The 19,954-nt window shown below is 46.0% G+C and overlaps 1 long non-coding RNA gene across 6 annotated transcripts in view; it reads left to right on the plus strand.

Annotated features, from left to right (window-relative positions):
* The window catches only part of LOC121067472, a 66,070-nt gene that overhangs the window by 4,941 nt on the left and 41,175 nt on the right, over nucleotides 1-19,954 (plus strand). For 4 of the 6 annotated variants that reach the window (XR_005818305.1, XR_005818304.1, XR_005818303.1 and 1 more), the window contains one exon: nucleotides 4,273-4,492. This is a non-coding gene — a long non-coding RNA (uncharacterized LOC121067472). Of the gene's footprint in view, nucleotides 1-420; nucleotides 548-1,672; nucleotides 2,515-4,272; nucleotides 4,493-19,954 lie in introns of those variants that run through there. The other 2 variants (XR_005818302.1, XR_005818308.1) reach the window with 2 other exon arrangements.

The raw sequence follows: 19,954 nt of genomic DNA on the forward strand, positions 1-19,954 counted from the left end.
GGGCTATAGCTTTGTTGACAGACTTATTTTTCACTTTCACAAAGTAAATAGAGTATATCTCCTGCTTGGTGATGATTCATCTCTCATTATGTTTAATAATTAGAATTCCATGCTTGTCTGCTGCTTCCCCTGTGCTCTGCCAAAATGAGTGGTCTCTGCTCTGAACAGCTCCATCTGTTGGCATTGCATTGCCATATCAAACCCTATCAAAAAAAGTTTTTTAAAAATCCTTCCCACCAACAACCCAGCAGCAAGAAGATGGAGCCTTTCTGCTTGGACTGTGAAGAGATATGATGAGCACAGGTCTTGGTGCACCAACAGCCTGCATCTGAAACCTGCTGGGTAAAATTCCTGCAGTCCTGGGCTTCTTCACCATTCTCCAAAATCAGGAGAGGCATGTGTTTGCTCTGCAGATCTGGGCAGAGATGGGGCAGGAGATCCTCGGCGCCTCGTGTCCTGAGCCAATCGCTTTCTGTTTCACAGCTGGGCTGGCAGCCAGCAGCAGCCTGCAAAGGGCTGGCACTGCTCAGGGAGAACATGCGGCGAGGTGAGCAGCAGGGCTGGAGGAGGCTGCAGGTGGCACGGAGCTGGGTGCACGGAGGTTGCTATGTCAGACCTGGCCACAGGGGGGTACCACAGGCAGGGACACAGCCACTGGGACACGGTTTCAGTATCTCAAGCTAACACATGCGGTCACAGCACTTCTTGCTGCTCCATATTCCCTCCCTGCCTTGCTGCTAAGGGCGAAGGTGGGAGCAAGGCCCGTGTCCGAGCTGGGGAGAGCATCGGCCTGTTACGCGGTAGTATATAGACCCTCTGCAGCCTTTCCTCCCCTGGGATGCTGGGAATGCATCTTCAGGATTAAGCCTTCGTGTTGTGCTTGAGGCGTCAGCAAAGAGCTGTGACTGCTGCCTGATTTCCCGGCACACAAACCATGGAGAGCGAGGCTGCTTCCCGACCTGGTTTCGCAAGTTTGTTGGGAGTAAAGTGGTCTTTGCAAAAACTGTGCTGCTTAGGGAGGTTAAAATTTAACACAACCTTCTTTCTGTTGTTAAGGACCTAGAGCCCAATGCCAAGCACCCGTAAATTCAGTTATCTCCCTGGCGGCTGTGTGTGTTCAGGCTCAAATCTGTAGCTGTGTTTGAGCAGCTGCGTAGCTTGCACTGGGCATGAATATGGCTGGCATCAACAGAGGCAGCTTCAGTTGCTTGTAATTGTCCTAAGCTGGAGCCATTTAAAAAATTAAGATTACAAACATGCTCACAAGCAAGTATTTTCGCCTTGTATGGTTTATGTAAGTTTCTGCTTCAAAGAAATAATTACCTGCCTTCTTGAAAAAGTTGTCTTCTTTCATTTGCCTTCTTGAAAATGTTTCCTTATTCCAGCTACTTTTAGTGTATAGGTATGAACAGGTTTACAGAGTATCTAGTGCTTTACATTAAGTTTAGGATATTTTCACTATTGACACTTCTTATATGTGGCCTGGTCCCATGGTCCTAAAACAAGAATGAGGCTGTATTCATTGTACATGCTCATTTTTGTGTTGTTGTTGTTTTAATATCTCCATCTTTAAGGGACATCAGATGTCCAGAGTATCAGAAAGCAATATTCTTTATGATTAGAGTAAATATTTGTGGTTTGTTTTTGTTTTGTTTTGTTTTGTTTTTTGCAGAGATTTTTTTTCCTCCATAAAAGGGCAAATAAATCTGCCAGCTAAATAAATACAAACATTTTGTTTCTCATGCTATCACATGTAGCATGCAATATCATCCAGCCTCATTTGTGAAGGAACAGTTCTAGTTACACAGATGAAAAACGCTACTTAAAAGGAAAAAACAAACCAAAACTGTGCAGTTTGTTTGGCTATCTTCAGTTGTGATTGTCCTTTGGAGACTGAAGCCTGGCCCAGAGCTGACATAACACAAGATAGATTGCTTCCATGGACTTCGGCGGGAGTTTGGATTGGACTATGTGATGTTGCAAAATTACAAATGCCTCTCAGAAAGGCTGAAGTCTAACTTACTCATGATACAGGCTTAAAATGGAAAAAGTGGTCTGTGAACAATGTGACAACCACTTCGGATTTCCAGACTTCTCTGCCTTGAAATGGGAACACCTCTGGGCACGCTGCTACTGCTCTCCAGCATGGTTTGGGTTGCCTTTGCTCAGGTGTGGGCACAGCCATCCTGGGAGGAGCGGCAGCCCTCAGTAGACATATGCTGGCCGAGGCATCAGCATACCGTGGGCACTGGGACCCACTCTGCAGCTTCAGCAAGATGTTGGCTGTGTTGGAGTTTGGAGAACTCTGTTCTGGAGAGTTTGGAGAAGACCAGAATCCCGTTTGGAAGATGGGAGGTAGAGATTTGGATTGCTTAGCTTACCCAAACCAGTTTGCAGCAGTCTTGAGATGTCTTCATAGTTTGAAGAAAAAACACTACCATGGCTTGGGAAATGTGAGCGAGTCTGACTCCGGTTATGGAAAAGCTACTAGGCAGAAGTATGAAAAGCTTGCTGGTAAATCATTTACAAGAAAATATCTTGCTCAGCATGGGGTTTGCAATGAGGGGGTCATATTTAATGACCTGCTCCAAATGTTATTATAAATCATTACTTCCTCACCAGCTAAATCACGGCTGGCTAATACTCTGTATGCTCTCCTGTAGAAGTGCCACTAACATGTGAACATGTTGGAGTTCAGAGCCATGTGGCCCCGCAGGATGGAGGAAAGGGCAGGAGCATGAAAGGCCGTCAGGCATCCCGGGGGCGATGCCTGTCCCTCCCTCAGCCACACAGCTCCTGTGTTTTCATAGCGCTGGCCGCCTCTGCAAAACACAAGACCTTTGGGAGCTTTTTGACAAGATGCTAAACTGGAGTAACCTCAGTGAAAGCATGTCCCCAGTGCAGAAGTAAGAACGGTTTTCAGGAGGATAAAGAGGGCAAGTGTTTAGCTTTGGTTGAATGATGCCTTTGAGTTATGCAGGGAAACTTCTTCCAAGCTGCGTAATAAACCTCATGCCCGCTTGGGACAGTCAGCAGGGCTTCACAATAAACTGCTCCAGAGCCCGCCCGCCCAGGCAAAACCTCCAAATCCTCTTTGGGTTATGCACAATCTGCAACAGTTAGAGGAGCATGAGTGATGGCAGCCCATGGGTACATGGGATCCTGGCCAGTGGGATGTCTGCGTATGGGGGAGAAACTCCTTCCCCACTGAAAATAAATATCTCACCTCTGAAAAGCAACAGACACTGCAAACATGAGGGAGCACAAGTCCCATGTCCAGTTCTTGATGGAGGATCCACTTTATGCTGGAAGGAGTCTATGGGCTGCTTTCACCTATTTATTTTACACTGAGAAGTGGGGAAGAAAAACCTCAGGGCAGTCTGTAGAGGCACTAACTCCTTGGAAAAATGCACAGCAGTGGGGATGTCAACAGATGTTTGGTAGCTTCCTACTTCCTTCTACCTTTAGATCGTGCCTTAAAAAAAATCCCTGTGTATTGCATATTTTCTGTCCCTACGCCTATACAAGAACCACAGTCAGCAGTTCCGTACGTCATTTAGAGAGATTTTATCAATAGAATAAGAATATGCAAGTGGAAGCAGTATTTCTTTTGATGGATACATTTAATGTAATAGTACTTTTACACTTTAAAAAAAATGAGAAGAAAGCTTTAATGCCTCTTCAGTCCACAGAGAGCACAAAAAATCAAAGTCAAAGCCTATTTAAGATCTTACTCTTTCTTAACAGAGCAGCCTTAGCCAAGGAGAGAAAATAGGGCTTCTAATCTGGCTTCAAAGTAATTGAAAAACAAGTTCAGATTTGGGGTGAGGGTGGAATAAGGAGATGGGGAATATAGCATGAATGGGAAAATGAAATCTTTGGCAGTGTCACAACTACCATAAATAAAGGTAACAGGACCTGTAACAGGACCCAGAGACCAGCAAGGGACATACCCTGGCTGGGCTGTCCTATTCCCCACTCAGAAACCAAGAATGGTGTTTGCCAAGTCTGTGTACATCAGTGGTATGTACTTTCCTCAGCACACAACATCTCTCTCTCTCTCTCTCTCTTTTTTTTTATTCCCCTCCCTTTAAGATTTTAATCTTAGAAAAAATTCTGGTAGTCTTTTGTGGGCAGTTTGGAGGAGGGGAGATGAGGGATAGTTGAGTATTTTTGTTTCTGTTTACAAATGCAGGGGAGTTTGTCTGGGTTCAGCTGGTGAGGCCACAATTGGGCAGGTGTCACAAGTCTGCTTTGCATGTAACTTTCCAGGGCTTTATTGAGAAGAGGATGTCTGAAGTCACCGTGCATGGGCAGGCACAGAGCTCGTACGATTTATACAGGTACAATTCACACAAGTCTGTCTGACTTCACCTCCTCCTCCACACCACGCTGGACCCACTTGTGTGCCTATTGCTCTAATGCCTCCAGCAAGTAGCTTTGCAGCCCCTGCTCCTTTCCCTCGGCTGTGGTTTGACAAGAAGGCTCTCAGGTACAGCTCCTATCGCGACGTGGTTCTGTGCGAGCAAAAAATGTTAAAAAATAGGTGACTGTCTTTGCTAATGCATTTTGCAGTTTTTCATGGGCCAGCATCTGCCTGGACAATAGAGGAGTCTCACTAACACAAGTACTTCATACAAAGGCATTCACACATTTGCTTTATGTTGCATTTCTTGGCTATTACTGCAAGAGACTTTTATAAAATGATGATCTTTTGATGGGTTCGACCATGGTAGAATGGGTAACTGAACTGACCTCACTAGTCCAGATAGGGATCCAAGGCACTTGTGCTGAGTTATTACCAATGTTCGGTGCAAAAGCACAGAGAAAATAGCACAGGGTTTCTTTTGACACTGAGCAATGCTGGAGTCGGAAAGATACCCCTGCCTGCTCTGTTTGTTTGTTTGTTCAACACTCGTACACCCCTGTTTACTTACTGACACAAGAGACATTGGCTCATTTGGCAACCTCTAATGACAGCTTAAGGTTCACCACCCTGTACTAATTGTGCAGTGGTAAAAATACAATTTTTTTCCAAATGAGGAGCAGCAGTAAGCGGACGCAAGGAATGGTTCTCCACAGCATGTTTGTTTTGTCCCACACCTTTGTTTTGGAAGCTGCTGTTTTCATAGAAAATGAGTACAAAGCTGGGTAAGACTAACTCAACTCTTTCTAAGTATGTTTTGTGGGGATTATCATGCTGGCTGAAAAACACGCCACTTCTCACAGCCAAAGATGTGAACTCAAAATGAGGTCATGAAACTTTGATTACAAGATGCGCAGAGGCCTTTCAATTAAGATTGGCCACACTGCCGTGGGATGGTTATTACTGGTCAGACACTTCCTGAAATGCTCAACAACTCCCATAGAGTGGTGTCAGGAGCTAAAATTACCAACATTTCTGTGGGGTTTTTAAAAGCCCTTCCTATTCAGTTCCACCAGCCACTGTATCAGCGGTGGTCAATATTTTCCCCTACATTGGTACATGAGGAAATAACCAGAATACTGAACGAGCTATTTATAAAGACATATTGCAATGCACACTCATCTGCTTCCAATGAGAGGTTCTGGCCACCAGCAAAACCATGCAGAGTGAGAGGAGAAAATGGCTTTGTGTTTAATTTTATACTTCAGCTTGATCCTCAGTTCCACATAGGATGCTCTGAGGACCCTTGGCAAGCACCCCTAGTGAACGGTGATAGGAAAATACAAGCATATGTGGGGTATAACAGCATCACTTTCTAGCCAGCCTTTCGCCAGAAGTCCAAAATAGCTTAAACTCTGCTCCTGGCATAATTTGTGTGGGACAGAAATGCAGCCTTTCTCTGCCATGACCCTATGCCAATGCCATTTCCAAGCGTTGGTCTTGGCAGAGGCGTCTCCCTTCGCACGGGGCATGTTCCTGGCAGCAGAGGAGGAGGGGAAAAGGACCTAGTGCTATGAAGTGTCCCATACCTCCCGTCCCTGTTGTGAGGTATTTGGCCTCACACTGTTCCAGCCTCAGATGCATTTGTGCAGGCAAGACTTTCCTCAGTTGCTCTTGCCTGACTGCTGAGGTCAGAAGGGTGGATGGTGCTGTGCGACACGTTACAGGACAGCTGTTCACAGTGGGCATTTGCCACTTCCATGCACAAGCAAAAGCTCTGTGGTTTAACAGAGGGTTCTGTGTGCCCCTCACTTCAATTCCCCTGTAAGTACATAGTATGATTTGTATTTGCTGTGGACCTGCAGGGCTGCAGAAAGATTAATTGTGCTCTCACATGTTAGCTGATGTCTGTTCTATCAGTATGGTGGTCTTGTAACACTTCTAAAATACTTGGGAAGGTTTTTTTAATGGAAGTAAATATTGACTTTCAGTGGAAATAGACAGCCCTTTGTTTTGCCTGAAATTGAAAGTCCTTTGCAGTGCTAAATGAATGGTATAGTTGAACTCTTCTCCTTAGCTGTCTAAGACAGTCATTTAGTGTTGCATCACTGTTGGATAGTTCATATCCATCTTTAAGAGTAGCTTGCTTATACATTCAGGTATGAATTAGTTAAACTAGCCCAAAATTGCTGTTGTGCTGATAGAGAAGTAGTGTCAGGCCCTGGCAGTGGCTGGGACCCCTCTAGTTGGGGATTTGGCTAGTGAGGGCCCTGCTGGGCTCTCATGTTTATGCACGCTCAGATTTATCAAAGAACAAATAAAAGGACCGTTTGGCCTCCAGCATGTTCTGTTGCTTGCTACGCAGTTTTGTTTGGGTGTAGGTTTGGGTTGAAAAACCACATAGAGCAATTTGCTCCCTCTCACTGAAGAAAAATATCTCCTCCAACCCCAGATGTACTCATGCCAAAGTTAACCTGAAATAGGTTTACAGTGGCTTTGCGGGCCTCCAGGTCATGGTATCTTCTCTTGAGATGGAGAAGCATGGATGGTTGCTGAGCTTTGCTGCAGGAGCTAGCTGCGTGCAGTAGAAAGTTGTGTCATCTCTGTAGGTCACTAACAAGGAATACTGCTTTTTGGGATCTAAGGCAGGTGACAGGCTCTTCCCCAGTGTCCTGCTGCCCCACCTCCTCGTTGGTGTTTGACTGGGCGAGGTGTGGAAATCCCATTGTTTCCTGGGGGCACTATGCAGGCATAGTGGCACACCAGGGCAGTTGTGACCAAAGACTCAAACTAGGTACCTCTGCCTCACTGCACTCTTCTGCAGCTTGGACACGAGGCTTTTCATGTCCTAGCACAGTGCGAGCAGAAGCTAATTACTATTCTGTGAGGCAAATAAGCATGTATGCACACATGTAAATTATATGGTGAACCAGATGCCTTCTCCAGACAGTTTTCTGAAAATGACTTCATATAGGAAAGTTGCATTTTTCACGTCTGGCTCTTGAACATTGTTTTTCAGTTACATGGTACTTTCTGTAATTAGCAATGAAAATTCAGGCACAAGAATATAGTGTGTGTTTGTTCCATGAAGTTGGGACCATTTTGATATTTTGTGAAAAAATGAAAAGCTCATTTAATACCAGTCCAGCTATTTATACCTCTTGCACAAACTTAAACATAACAAAAAATGCAACATAACTCATGAAGCAAAGGAGCATCTTTGCCAAGTGTAATATTTGTATTTGGAAACATGGTCTATATTGTATGAAGCAGTAGCCTTCTAACTGCCTCCAAGGTTTCTTTTGGCTGATGTTTATTCAAACAGTCTTGCTCTTCATTCATTTTAATGGCTGAGAGGGAGCTGAGTGTTTTTACACTGACAGACTGGCACAGCTCAGCCTCTGCTTTTTCGGCTGGCGCCGAATGCCCTCCTCCGCTTGCCTGAGCGCAGCAAGCCTCACGGCATGCCAACCGTGGGCTGAGGTGCGCAGCCCTGATGCACAAGCGCCTGCCTGTTCTGCCACTTCTCAATCACACTCCCGAATTTTGTGTGCTGACGTCTCAGTCCTGCCTTTGGTTTTGCCCTGTGTGTCCTGCGGGTCTGGCACGATGGAAGCAGAATAGTCGCAGTACCCTTGTTTGAAGAAGGGAATGCCCTGTGCTGTCATATCCGTGTGCAACCTGAGCAAAGCTGCTGGGCACGGGAAAGGCGCTTGCACTGGTGCCATCAGGGAGGGGAAGAATTTGGAAAGTTTGGAAGCTTGGAAAGTTTGCAACTGGGAAATGTCCTTGGTTGCCTGCTCTGGAAACAGTAGTGGTCAGCTAGAAGGGGGGAGACACGTCAGCCTTGCCTTTTAGCTGCCTGATGTGGTAAAAGGCGGGCACTTACTTCATATGTGAGGCTGGTGTCTTGGTCACTTTCTTCCCCTCTAGAAAAGGTTAGCAAATATTCCCAGTTATTTTTTTCCCTCCTTGAACTCTTTTTAAAATAATAATAATTAATAACCAAATACAGTAGCTGTATTGTCTGGACTACAGGGCTGCATTTAAGCTTTATCGCTGTGGGTAACTTAATTCTTTTAGGGACTACATATGAAATGAAGCACCTAAAAGTTAAGCTTAAAATATTGCAGGGCAAGCCTATCAAATCCTTGTCCTGAAGAGCTGGAGATGTCAGGATGTGTTTCAAGGGGTCTCTTCAACACAAAATAACTAAACTTTTGGAAATGGTACTATTAGGAATAAGGTACAAATGCAAGACAAAGCAGTGGGAGCAAGAAGCAGGGAAGACACGAGTCATTCAAATACGAGCCAAAGAGGTTTAATAATAATGGGAACTCTGGAAGAAACAAGGACCAAGCTACATTTCTCTACTTTCCCCACCTGCCAGTTACATAGCACAGTGCCATGGGCCTAACTGATCCCGACACTATCACAGCAGCCATTTCTTCATGCGGATGAGTTGTTCCTGAAAAATGCAGTTGGCACAGACCACTCTTATTTTTCACACAAGGAATGCAGGTCTTCCTGTTCCACATATTTTTCTTCAATGAACGTAGTTATTGTTGTCACTGCGAGGAAAATCCTCTGTCTGTCTGCTAAAATACTTGAGAGGAGGGAGATAAAGCATGAAATCTTTTTGTTGTGGCTAAGGATTTCCTCTGCAAGCTTCCACTTCAGTGATTCACTGCTCTTTTCCAAAAGAAATGCAAAGGCAGGATGGGCATTAATTATGACTTGTAGTCCCTGGCTAGTGTATCTCACATGTTCGCTGGCACCGATGAAGGTGCTGTAGACTGGTATTCATGGCCAAGCAGATGCCACCACCTCCTTGTTCTGCTCTGGGCTCGGGGATGTGCCATCACGCAGCCCTGTGAGAGCAGCTTGGGGCTGAGAGGCACCCCCAGGTACAGGGCATCGTTTCTGCTGTCCCCTTCAGTGCTCGCGTGGCAAACCCTCAGGCATCACCTGGCCGACTCGCCTCAGAAGTCACCTGCTGGTCCGTATCACAGCATGGAGTCTGCTTTTGTACTTTTTTAGTGCAACAAAACTATACAGTTAATGGAGTCTTAATAAATTCTGGCAGGGCTGAAGCAAAAAAACAGAGGCAAGTGAGAGTTCTGATTTTTCTCTAAAGTTAGAGCTATTGTTCATCTGGGCAACTTTTGTGTATGAAATGAAGGCAGAGATCTCTGTTTTGGGGGAGAGCCACACTGTGGATAAGTGCAAAGGAATTCTGCCATGGCTTTGCCATGAATTATATGTTGTCTGAAGGATTTAACAATATCACAGAGTTCATCAAGAACAGGAACACTCATTTTCCTATCTTTTTCTGCCAGCAAAATGAACAAGCGATTTAGCTTCCTTAAAGAAAATCCATCCGGTAGCTGTGCCAGCTCTGTCTTCCTCATGTTCGTGTGCATTTGCTTTGTTCCTGAGTCCCAGATGGATTTCTGAAAATGGCACAGGGTTGCCAAAATGCATCTGAAGACACATATCATCAGTATGCACAAATTGTAAAGAATGCAGCCCCTGGAGCGATGTGTGATTTCATCAAAAGTGACTTTCCAGCTACGCCGAAACCTTTCATGTCTCTTGTGCAATCTGCAATGCTAAAGCAAACAATTTGAGTGCCAGATTGTCATAAGTATCTGAATACTTCAACTTATTAAAGGGCCACAATCTTATCAAATCAGAGAAAATATGAAATCTCAAAACAGATTAAGCTGCTATAAATACAGCTAGGTAGATACAATCAATTTCTCTCCCCTCAAAAAAAAAAAAAAAAAAATCAACACACTTCTAAACCTATCAAATATTTTTAATTAAAGCACCAAGGTGCACTTGCCAAACTTTTGGGTTTCTGTAGCCCTTGGGCAACATTCTCTGCTTGTGCACTGTGGTGTTTCTGGTGGCGTTGGTGGAGTTTGTCTGCATCTCACCTGGGAAAGAGCAAAGAGATTCTGGATTTGTAATGGAGCTGTATAGTATTATTACCTAATTTTTGTTTGGATATGGCAGCCTATAAAATAATAGATTCTGAAAATAATAATAATAATAAAACAGAGAAAATGTGGATGCTGTAGTTAAGGAAAGTTTTCAAAAGGGCACAGTGGCATTAGGGAGATGCACTCAGTAGTACACACTGAAGCTGAAACAAGTGCCAGGAGTTTGTTGGGGTGGGAGTGCATGGGGACAATCATGCAGGTGTAACCTTGCAGAGGTTCAGGCACCAGATTTCATGGAAAATAAGAAGGGAGAAGAGAACAGGTAATAACCTCCAGCTGCGTGGGTACAAGGAGAAAGAGAAGGTGTTGCTTTCTGTGTCTGTTAGCCATGGAAAAGGGTGCTCAACCCTTGAAGCAGAAAGGGAGGAGGCTCATGCAAAAACCTGCCAGTGAGGAACACAGTTTGCTCAGGTGTGGAGCAAAACTTCCATCAGCAGAAGCTTTTCAAAATATGTGGAACAAATTGCTGCCAGAAACACTCTGTTTTTGACTTGCTTTAAGGCAAGATGAGGGACTGGACTCCCTCATGAGGACTGCTGCAGCCTGATTTTCCTCTCATTAGCAGCACTGCTGAGGCCACCGACTGCTATAGCTGTGCCTTCTGTGGCATCTAAATGTGGACGACGTGTCAGTGCAGGGGTTTTGGATATGGTGCCTGCATTTTTTCCCCCCTCTCCTTTTCCAGGCTTTGGGAACAAATCTTAAATGCTCATCAAGTTTCAAGACAACAAATTAAAGTAGGTCACATCATAACTTAGCCAGCTGATTTATTTTAAAAGAGTAAACGAGTGATGAATTCCATACAGTCTGATGTCTCTTTCGGAAAAGGCGCCATCTCCTCTTCAACTCAATTTACGGTGTTACAAGGTCGGTATTTTCATGGCATTTTTCTTCAACTTAAAAAGAGTTTTTTATGAAGAGTCTTTGGTTGCTTTCTTCTGTGTTTTCCTTTTTTAAACAAATTAGGAAGATTTTTGTGTTCAAAGGCAGTGCTTATATTCTGCTGGAATTTTTTTTTCTTGTTGAGGATTTCAGCTGGATCAGCTTCCTGAATTGAATTGCTGAATTAACACCAGGGTGAAGGTGAGGACTGGCAGGAGCAAGGCAGCGAGCACATCTGGCTGGAGGCAGGGGGTAAGGGCAAGAGGCAGCCTGGGTGAGGAGAACAAAATGCATTCGACCCCTGGGCGCCTTTCTGAGGGTCTACCTTTGCCACCGAAGGAGCTGACAGCTTTTGGGTAGAAACTTGTGAGCAGTGGCAATGTAAAGGCACAGCCATCCCCAGAACTGATTGTAATCTGTAGCTTTTGTTTTCCTTCCAGACCCCGCACTGCTTCAGGCAGGTCCCCCTCTGGGGTCGAGATGTACTACTGCCATCTCAGTAGCAGAACCCGCAGATTTTTGCTCCCTCTCTCCTCTCCCCTGGTGCTCCTCTGCAGGCAGCCTTTTTTCCCCAAGCAAAAGCCTGTTGCTCAGGTCTGATGCAGAAGAGAGGCAGGATCCAGTCCTGCCAAAAGGCTGTCTGCCCACTTCTGGCTCCTGTGGCTGGATAGGTGTTTGGTCCTGGCAAAGGCTTTGCAATCTGATGAGCAGGGGAAAGGGACAGAAAAATGCCATCATAAGCCAGGGCGTGCTGCATGTATGTTTTGCACCCCACAGTCGGTGCTGCTTGCAGTCTGCTAGTGAAGGCATCCTGTGCCAGCAGCTTTAGCTGGTGAAACATTAGGGGTGTTTCTCCCTCTTCCCCCCCTTCCCCTTTTTCTCCTGTATCTTTTAAAAAGGGTTGGGGATGGGGGCAGTGAGAAGGAAGGCAGGTTGGGACCCGTTGTGGCCCGCAAGGCTGGGGGAAAGAGCACTGTATCTGAGGCAGGCAGACGGACTCGCTGCTGCCTTTTCTTGGCCACATCCTGGCTAGCGATGGAGGGAGCTTTGCAGCTGGTGCTGCAGGGGAAGTTGTCCCGGCTGTGTCTGTACCTGCTGTTTGTCTGGTTGCTCTGTGTCTGGTTTGCAGCCGATACCCGCACAGGTTGTCTGTCCAAGCCCTCGCTGGGATCAGGTGGGAGGTGATGGACCAGGGCTGCGCCACAGTGTGTCCAGCCACCCACCTGCGCCTGTCAGAAGGGCTTTGCTAGGCCTAAGCAAACCTCTGTAAAGAAAATGCGTGTCCTCTTTGCTTTCATCGTATGCATGCTTACACAACTGGCTTTGTGACTCATCCTCTTGGCTTCTGTGATTGCATTTAATGAACTGAAGGCTGAGGTTTCACCCCACAGAGAACAAAGCCCTCCTGGATGCAGGACAGCGAATCATCAAGCCCTCTCAAGAGCAGCACATTCCTGAGAGCTGTGAGAACGGAACATCTGCACCAGCTGCATGCACCCACCATTTCAACTCTTTGAGGCATGGGGGACTAGTATGGGTGCTGCTTTGGGCACAGGCTTCACCTCCCACAACGTGGTAGCTGCTCAGTTTCTGTCTAAACTGATGGTGGAAATGAGACACAATCACTGAAATTTTAGAAAATATCAGCCTCAGAAGCGCTACAGTCCAGTGATTGTCACTAGTACAGCTTATGCCTTTAGAAGTGAGATGGACAACATGGAGTCAGTTCTCAGTTTTGCCACAATCCTTCCTTCCTGCCCTGACTTTGGCCAGGTTAATTCTCCTGACATCATGAGGTTCCCTGACAATCACAAGGACAAATGAATTTTCATGCTTTAAAGCTGTGAGGAAATTCAGCTCATGAGTATCTGTAGTAACTGGGATTCCTGAGATGGACTGAGAGAAGCTTTGCACTGTGGCGTATAAATGCATTGAGTCTGGAGAGCATTGCGAGCCACACCAGATATGGTTGTGGTCCTGCTGCGTGTGTCTGCCTGTCCCACCTGGAGGCGTGTAGGGGCTGATAGTATTGCTCATGAGAAGCATTGGCTGATAACTGATCTTGTTTTTAACATAATGCGAGAACATGTGCGAGAATATGTGAGAAAGGCTGTACTTGTAGAAAGGCCCCAGATCTGTCCCTGCTTTGTCTGGAAATTATGCCCATGGTGGAGGAATGCTCTTGGGAAGGGGATGTACAAGCTTCGCTATATGGGTATAGTTAAGCCCACAGCTCATAGTCCCCTGAAGCCCTTTAGTTATGTGCCAATAATCTAATGAAGTTTGCATTAACATCGCCTATGGTTATATGCAAGTTCCTTTGCATGGAAGTACTAAAAAGCCTCACCCATATGTTTTTGTGTGGGATCACCAAGAAGCAGCACAGCCTTTATGTTTGCCCAGGCTTTGAGCTCTTTGTCTCCCAGTGCCAGTTACAACTGGTTCTTGCAATAGGGCTGCCTGTCCATAAGAACTGAACTGTCCATGAGAACGGAACCACTTGATGGTCCCAATTAGCTATGGTCCAGTGAGCAACAGTCCCAAGACAGCTGACACTGTCTCCCTCCTGGTGCCCTGGTGAGTATCTGAAATTGTGGTGTGAGCAGGGGAAAGAGCTGCAGTTGTCCACCTCAGCCCCCTGGTACAAAATGTTCAAAGCATTTCGTTGGCCATTCCCTACTTGTTCTCGCCAATGAAACCATCTTGCCTTTCTTTCTGACTTTCTTTGCTTTTGCAGCATGGGCATGCAGGTGAGGAGCGGCAGCTCCAAGTGAAGGGACTGGGAGGGCTTTTGGCAGGTGTCCTGCTAAGGGGGACAGAGCCCGCAGTCCCAGCACGGGACCGGGAAGGCCAGATACCAGGACGCTGCTTTTGTTCTTTTACAGGCTCTTCTGTGACCACCACCAACTCTAAAAACTGCCATTTCCAGTTCTTCGCTTCCTAAACCATTTGCTTTGCAAAACTATTGCTGAGTTTGATTCACAAAAGTGCTCTGAGGCCTTGGGTGTGAAATGCTATGACAAAAGAAGGCATTCCAGCTCTTTATTACATCGCACATTTTAAATCACGGAAAATTGGTCTAAAATACAATAAAATTAGCATAAAAAGGAATGTTTTCCAATTGCCTGTCAGGATCTCTTCAGTCTCATAACTGTTTTCGTGTGAAGCAACGAGTGTAATGCTTGATGATAGTTGTTTGTTCCCTTGTTGTCTTGAAGTTGCTGGAAGCAATTTACAAGTTACTCTTGCTCAATGTCTAGGAAGGGAAGAGAATGGAAAATGTTTACTTGTTTCTTTTTGGTAAAGAGTTCATTCCCAAAACAACAGACTGGGCTGAAGACAAATTAAGCCTTGCCATTGACTTTGGAGGGTGAAGGATCTGTCCCCGCGTGTCCCTGCCGCTCACCCCAGCCAGCACAGAAGTGTGGGTGTCTGGCCCCCTGTGCCCATTGCCCTGTCTGTGTGTTGCTCTGTCCATCTGTGCCATTCCCATTACACTGCTTTCACATATGCATGTCTCTTTATTGAACGGGTGGTGATGTTTGGAGCTGCAATGCAATGGCAGAGTTTTTTTTGGGGGTGGTTAAACCACGCTATCCTTTTTCGACCTGCCCAGGGATGCTGACCTGAAGCTTTGGGGCAAAGATGTGATCATACCCTGGGGAGGGCACATCTCCTACAACACGGACAGCATCACGGGCTGTTCTTTTTGACTTCCTGCAGACGGTCTAATTATATGAAAGAGCATTGCTCTCCATTTGGTAAGAAGATGTATTCTTAGCTAAGTTTACCTAATGCTTTCCTGATTTGTGTGGGTTTTGCTTTTTTTTTTCCCCCCCTTGAGCTGGACAACGATGTGAGCTTAGTCCAGCAATCAAACATGAAAGAGCCCATATGTATAAAGTACCCTCCTCATGCTGGCATCTGTCCAGAAGAGACAAATTGTCTTCATGCAGGAGGTCTGTCATAGCCTCTTCCCATTAAAAAAAATAAAAAAATCTGGCATAAGAAGTGTCTCAGGATAAACCAGGGCAATGCAGCGGTCATTGCTAGTGGTACTGAGCTGTGCCATCAGACCCTATAGCTCGCAGATGTGGTGGACCTGTGCTGTGCACGACTGCAATGGTGCAAAGCCGACATAAAGGGCAAGTGAGTGGAGGTGGGATGAGCTGTGTGTGGGGTGTCAGCTGCTGCTCTTCCCCTCCTCTTTCATCGTGAGGAGATGAACTTCTCTGGAGGGCCCTGGCTCTGAAGAGGCTGGAGAGCAGCTCTACGCCTGCTGCAAGTGGTGGGAAATTTTGTGGAAGGAAATCTTTTGGAGAAACAGGTGGCAATTCTTGGGAGGAAAAATCTTCTGGTTTCTATCAGTTTTTGCTGTTTCCTTTCTCAGCTCTGGTTAAAGAGGCTTTTGCAGCTCACAGTATAATTACCAGCCTGGAGCTGTCAGGTGGACCTGACAGCCTGTGGGACTTCCTGGCCTTGCAGATCTCCTCTTGTACAGCTGGCTGATCTGGTCTCATCTCCTTGGGCATGAGAGAAAGGGCATTCTTCTTGGGCATGAGAGAAAGACCTCTCAAGCAAAAGCCGCATAAAATTACAGGAGTACTGATGGCTGTGCCGCTATGGGCAAGGGCAAAACATAGTTATTTGTCAAGGCTAACCACCACCATCAACCTCTCGTGGACAGCTAAAAGCTGTGGTGCAGCTACCACTGCGCTGTGGCCTCTGGGAGCATCAGCCCGTCTGGGCTGTTATTCAGGAAAAAGGCTCAGCAACTTTTCTTCCCTTTTCACCTACTGGCTGTACCTTTTAATTCGTCTTTTCTGGTGTTGTGTACCTAGTGGTGATCCAACACATGGTGAAATATTTGGGAATGGGTCTGTGAGGCAACGGAAGCCCTCAGCCTGCCGGGGAGGTAGGCACTGCTTCAGCATTTCCTTTGCTAGGTTCCTTTGCAAGACTTGCTTTGTTCCTTCTGATTTACCCTTCTCTGAGGCCGTCCTCCTTTAGCATATCATTACCCACATGCTCATATAAATTTTGGTGCACCTTAATGAGGCCATTTTATAACTTAATGTGCTGTTGTTTCCTCTCCTCACTAGCCAGAAGTCATTTCTATTCCTGCTACTGCATCTTCTTTCCCAAACCAAAGCAACTGCATCTGCCTGTTATACGCTCTTATTCTGTGTTTCCTGGGCAGTTTGTAAGACGAGGTTGTGTAAGTGAACCAATGCCTTGAATTCAGCTCACTGTTGCCTTCAGACACGGTTACTGCTTCAGAGGCAGTGGTGGACCTCGCTGTGTCTCCAAACCATTGCTTGCCATCAAGGCCTGGGTGCGCTGCAGGGGCCGGAACTTTTTCCTCCTGGTGGGAGCGGTGCTGGAAGCTGCTTGAGGTTGCCCTCATGCGTTGCTGGCAGGCAGGAGGAGTGAAGCCAGGCCGTGTTGTGATTTGAACGTGCTCCTGGTGACTGCCTGACAGAAAAAGCTGCTGAGGACAGTGGGACACAGGAATCCCTGCATCCACACTGGCAAGTACATTTGCATCTTCCCCATCTTCTTACCTGGCCAAGAGATCCCTATGAAGCCATAGGGCTTTTCCTAGGGCTGCCTGCACCCCGGCTCCATTTCGTGTGGCTAAGCGATGTCTCCTCAAGCTGCCCCCAGGACATGGAGATGGGGCCCAGCTGCAGCTTTGGGTTTGGAGGCAAAGAAATGTGTTGAACACAGCCATGCAGAGGCAGGAGCCAGCCTGGATGAGGGTGTTTGGGGTGGGAGCTGGTTCCCCAACCTTCCCCCACTCCCCAAACTTTGTGAGTCACATCCTGCGTCTACCACCACAACGTGCAGATGCTGTCCCTTGCTTTAGGCATGTTTCGGAGCCGTACCAGAGCCCTCCTGAAGCCAACAGAGTGACGCACTCTTTAGCTCTAAGCAAAGTATTGGTCAGGCCCATAATAAACAGCAAATTCTGACATTTAACACATATAGTGTTGTTTGCCCACGTTTAAAAAGGAAATATTATTCAAGCACTCCTTTGAAAACTAGAGCCACCCACACTTTGTTTTGTTGGGTTTGGCTGATTTGACCTGTGTCGTGTTGCTATCACTTCCAGAATATAACATTCCGAATCCCTTATAAATTGTGCATTTTAATGAATGAAAGGCTTCTCCATGTGGTTAAAATCCCCCCCGCCTCATTCTTGCGATAGAGAACAAACACAGGAAAAAATTTATAACTCCCTAAACTGATAGAAAATTAGCACAGTCGTAAAAGGCGCATGTGGCTTTAGCAATGCAACCGAAAAGGAAAAATGAATAAACCTGTCACTCAAAAAGTAAAAGGCAGAGCTGAGGAATGGCTTCTGCCAGTTCAGCTTCCTGGTGAAGCTCCCCCATGCGAGGTCAGAAATAGCCTCATCCCCCTGTGCAGGCCACAAGGGGAGGGCTCCTCTGTAGCTCTGCTCCTGCAGACATCACACTCAGCAACGTGCTGCTATAAAGTGCATGGCTAGAGGATATCCTAAATAAATTTACATAGATATATAAATATATGCATGTGTGTGTATTTTGTATGAAATACGAAACCGGTGATTTCTTAGCCAACCCCTTAATTTGTCTGAAACAGTGCAGGCAGAATGGAAACTGCCCACACATTTTTCCATTAAAAGTTACAAAGGGAAGGGAGGGGGGAATTGGTGACAGAAAAACACATGCTCTGTCAGCTGTCACATAGATGCCATGCAGCCAGGCAGCAACGTACACTTGCACCAGTTTGCTGGATGAATTCTCCTCCTTTTTCTGCTGTCTTCCCCCTTCATGTGCGCTCCCTCCGCAGCGCTCTGCGTGTAGGCAGGGGAAGGGCCATGGCTGTGCCTGTGCAGGTGCATGAAGAGATCTGATTCTGTTCACCTCTGGTCTGCAGCCTTGCTCCATGACTGCTGCCCTGCAGGTGGGATTTGTATGTGCCCAAAGGCCTCACAGGATCTGGTGCTGGAGAGGGTTTGTGGTGGCTTTTTGGTTGCTTGTGACTGCAGTCTGTAAACCCTTCACTCACCCTGCTGCTCCGGCCCCTCTGCTCTCCCAGCAACAGTTGTGATAAACACCCAAAAGCTTTACCCAGCACCAGGCTGCAGGAGCCACCTTGCCCATAAAATGGTCAGGAGGAGCTCACTGCTGGGGATGAAAAAGCAACATGATCATCACTGGTGTCACCTAAATCCAACTAGACAAAAGTGTCAGGTGCATCGGTTATCCATCGCATCGCAACCAACCCTACAATTGCAATGAGAAGGCTATATATGGGAAGGCGGTCCTGTGAACTCACCAGCATTTTGTGAAAGAATGCATTGTGTTGACAGTGCTAACCATTTTGCACAGCAGGGGGAAAAATGCAGCTGGTAACTAATGCAGAACTGTAGGGATTCATGAATGTGTGTATGTTTTTGTTTTTCGCTATATTGTCCTATAACCCATATGCATCACTGTGGGTTGTGTTAGTGGAATTTTGCTGCTCAGCAGCTGTCCAGGCAATGTGAAGCCAGGCCCACTCATCTTTTTAACCATCAAAGGTACATATTCAATCCATTTCTGGCCACCTCGGGGCACTGCTCCACACATCTTTCTCAGCAGCGCTGCCAGATCAAGGCACTCTTGCCAGCTCAACTCTGCAGCCATGCAGTAATCTATCTCTGTTGGTAGAGCAGAGTTAAAAATAACTTGGGTTACTTGACTGGTTCCTTTGCTTCATGAGCAGATGTGCTGGTCCTAGAGAAAGGTACTATAGAAGGAGTGGCCACAAGGTGAAAACACCTTACTCTGGCTTTGCTGATGAGAAATAGGTAAACAGAACTGCTTGGATACGGAGAGTTGCTGTTAAATCTGTGTTTTGTGTTTCCTTTTGGGAATCAGGGTGGCTACTTCAGACTCTCTGAGGGTTTCTTGGTATTGAGACCATGAGCCTTGTTTAGTTGTGCTTGTTTCAATCCCCCTCATATCTTTGGTTGGGTCTTTGAATATGGTTGTTCTGTGGTAACTCAGATACATGAAAACAGCTTCGTCTAACTACTGAGCTGTGCCCACAAACGTAAGACCACAAAGCCTTCTTGAGGTCTTATTCTGACATGAAATTTGAGAGACTGAGCCAAATTTCGCCATAGTAACTCCAGCACCTTGCTAAAGACTACTGCTCAAAGTCATTCCAGGTACAATTGTTGGAAAGGAGATTAAAAAATAGAAAAGAAAAAAGCAGCCAAAGGGATCATAATTTATTATAAGATAGCACTGTCTTTGTTTTTAATAAAGACCATTGCTTAAGACTGTAGAAGTGTGACGACTCTCTTGATGTGTGCTCCAAGACTAATGCTATGAAAAACCTGGTATGTCCTTATCAGTGGTTTAGGCTCCTTCAGTGTTCCTAACCTTGGCAAAACATGAGTGGTAAGGCTTGAACTTTGTGCGTCATTTATTAGAATAATTTTTCCTCCTCCCTGACACTTTATTTGTTATGTTCAGTTTTAATGGTACAGTAACATCTCTCAATAGCACCATAATTTACTAATCTATAAAATGCAGGGATGTTTTATATTTCAAAAATTGTGACTGCCCTCCCATTGCCCTCCCAGAGAAACCTGAGACTGTTGTTCCCCCACACTGCTAAGTGAACTAAAAAGCCGGGCCTTCTCCCCTATATTGCAGAA

The sequence above is a fragment of the Cygnus olor genome, chromosome 3 (genome assembly GCF_009769625.2).
Source record: "Cygnus olor isolate bCygOlo1 chromosome 3, bCygOlo1.pri.v2, whole genome shotgun sequence".
In the NCBI taxonomy this organism is placed as follows: Eukaryota; Metazoa; Chordata; class Aves; order Anseriformes; family Anatidae; genus Cygnus; species Cygnus olor.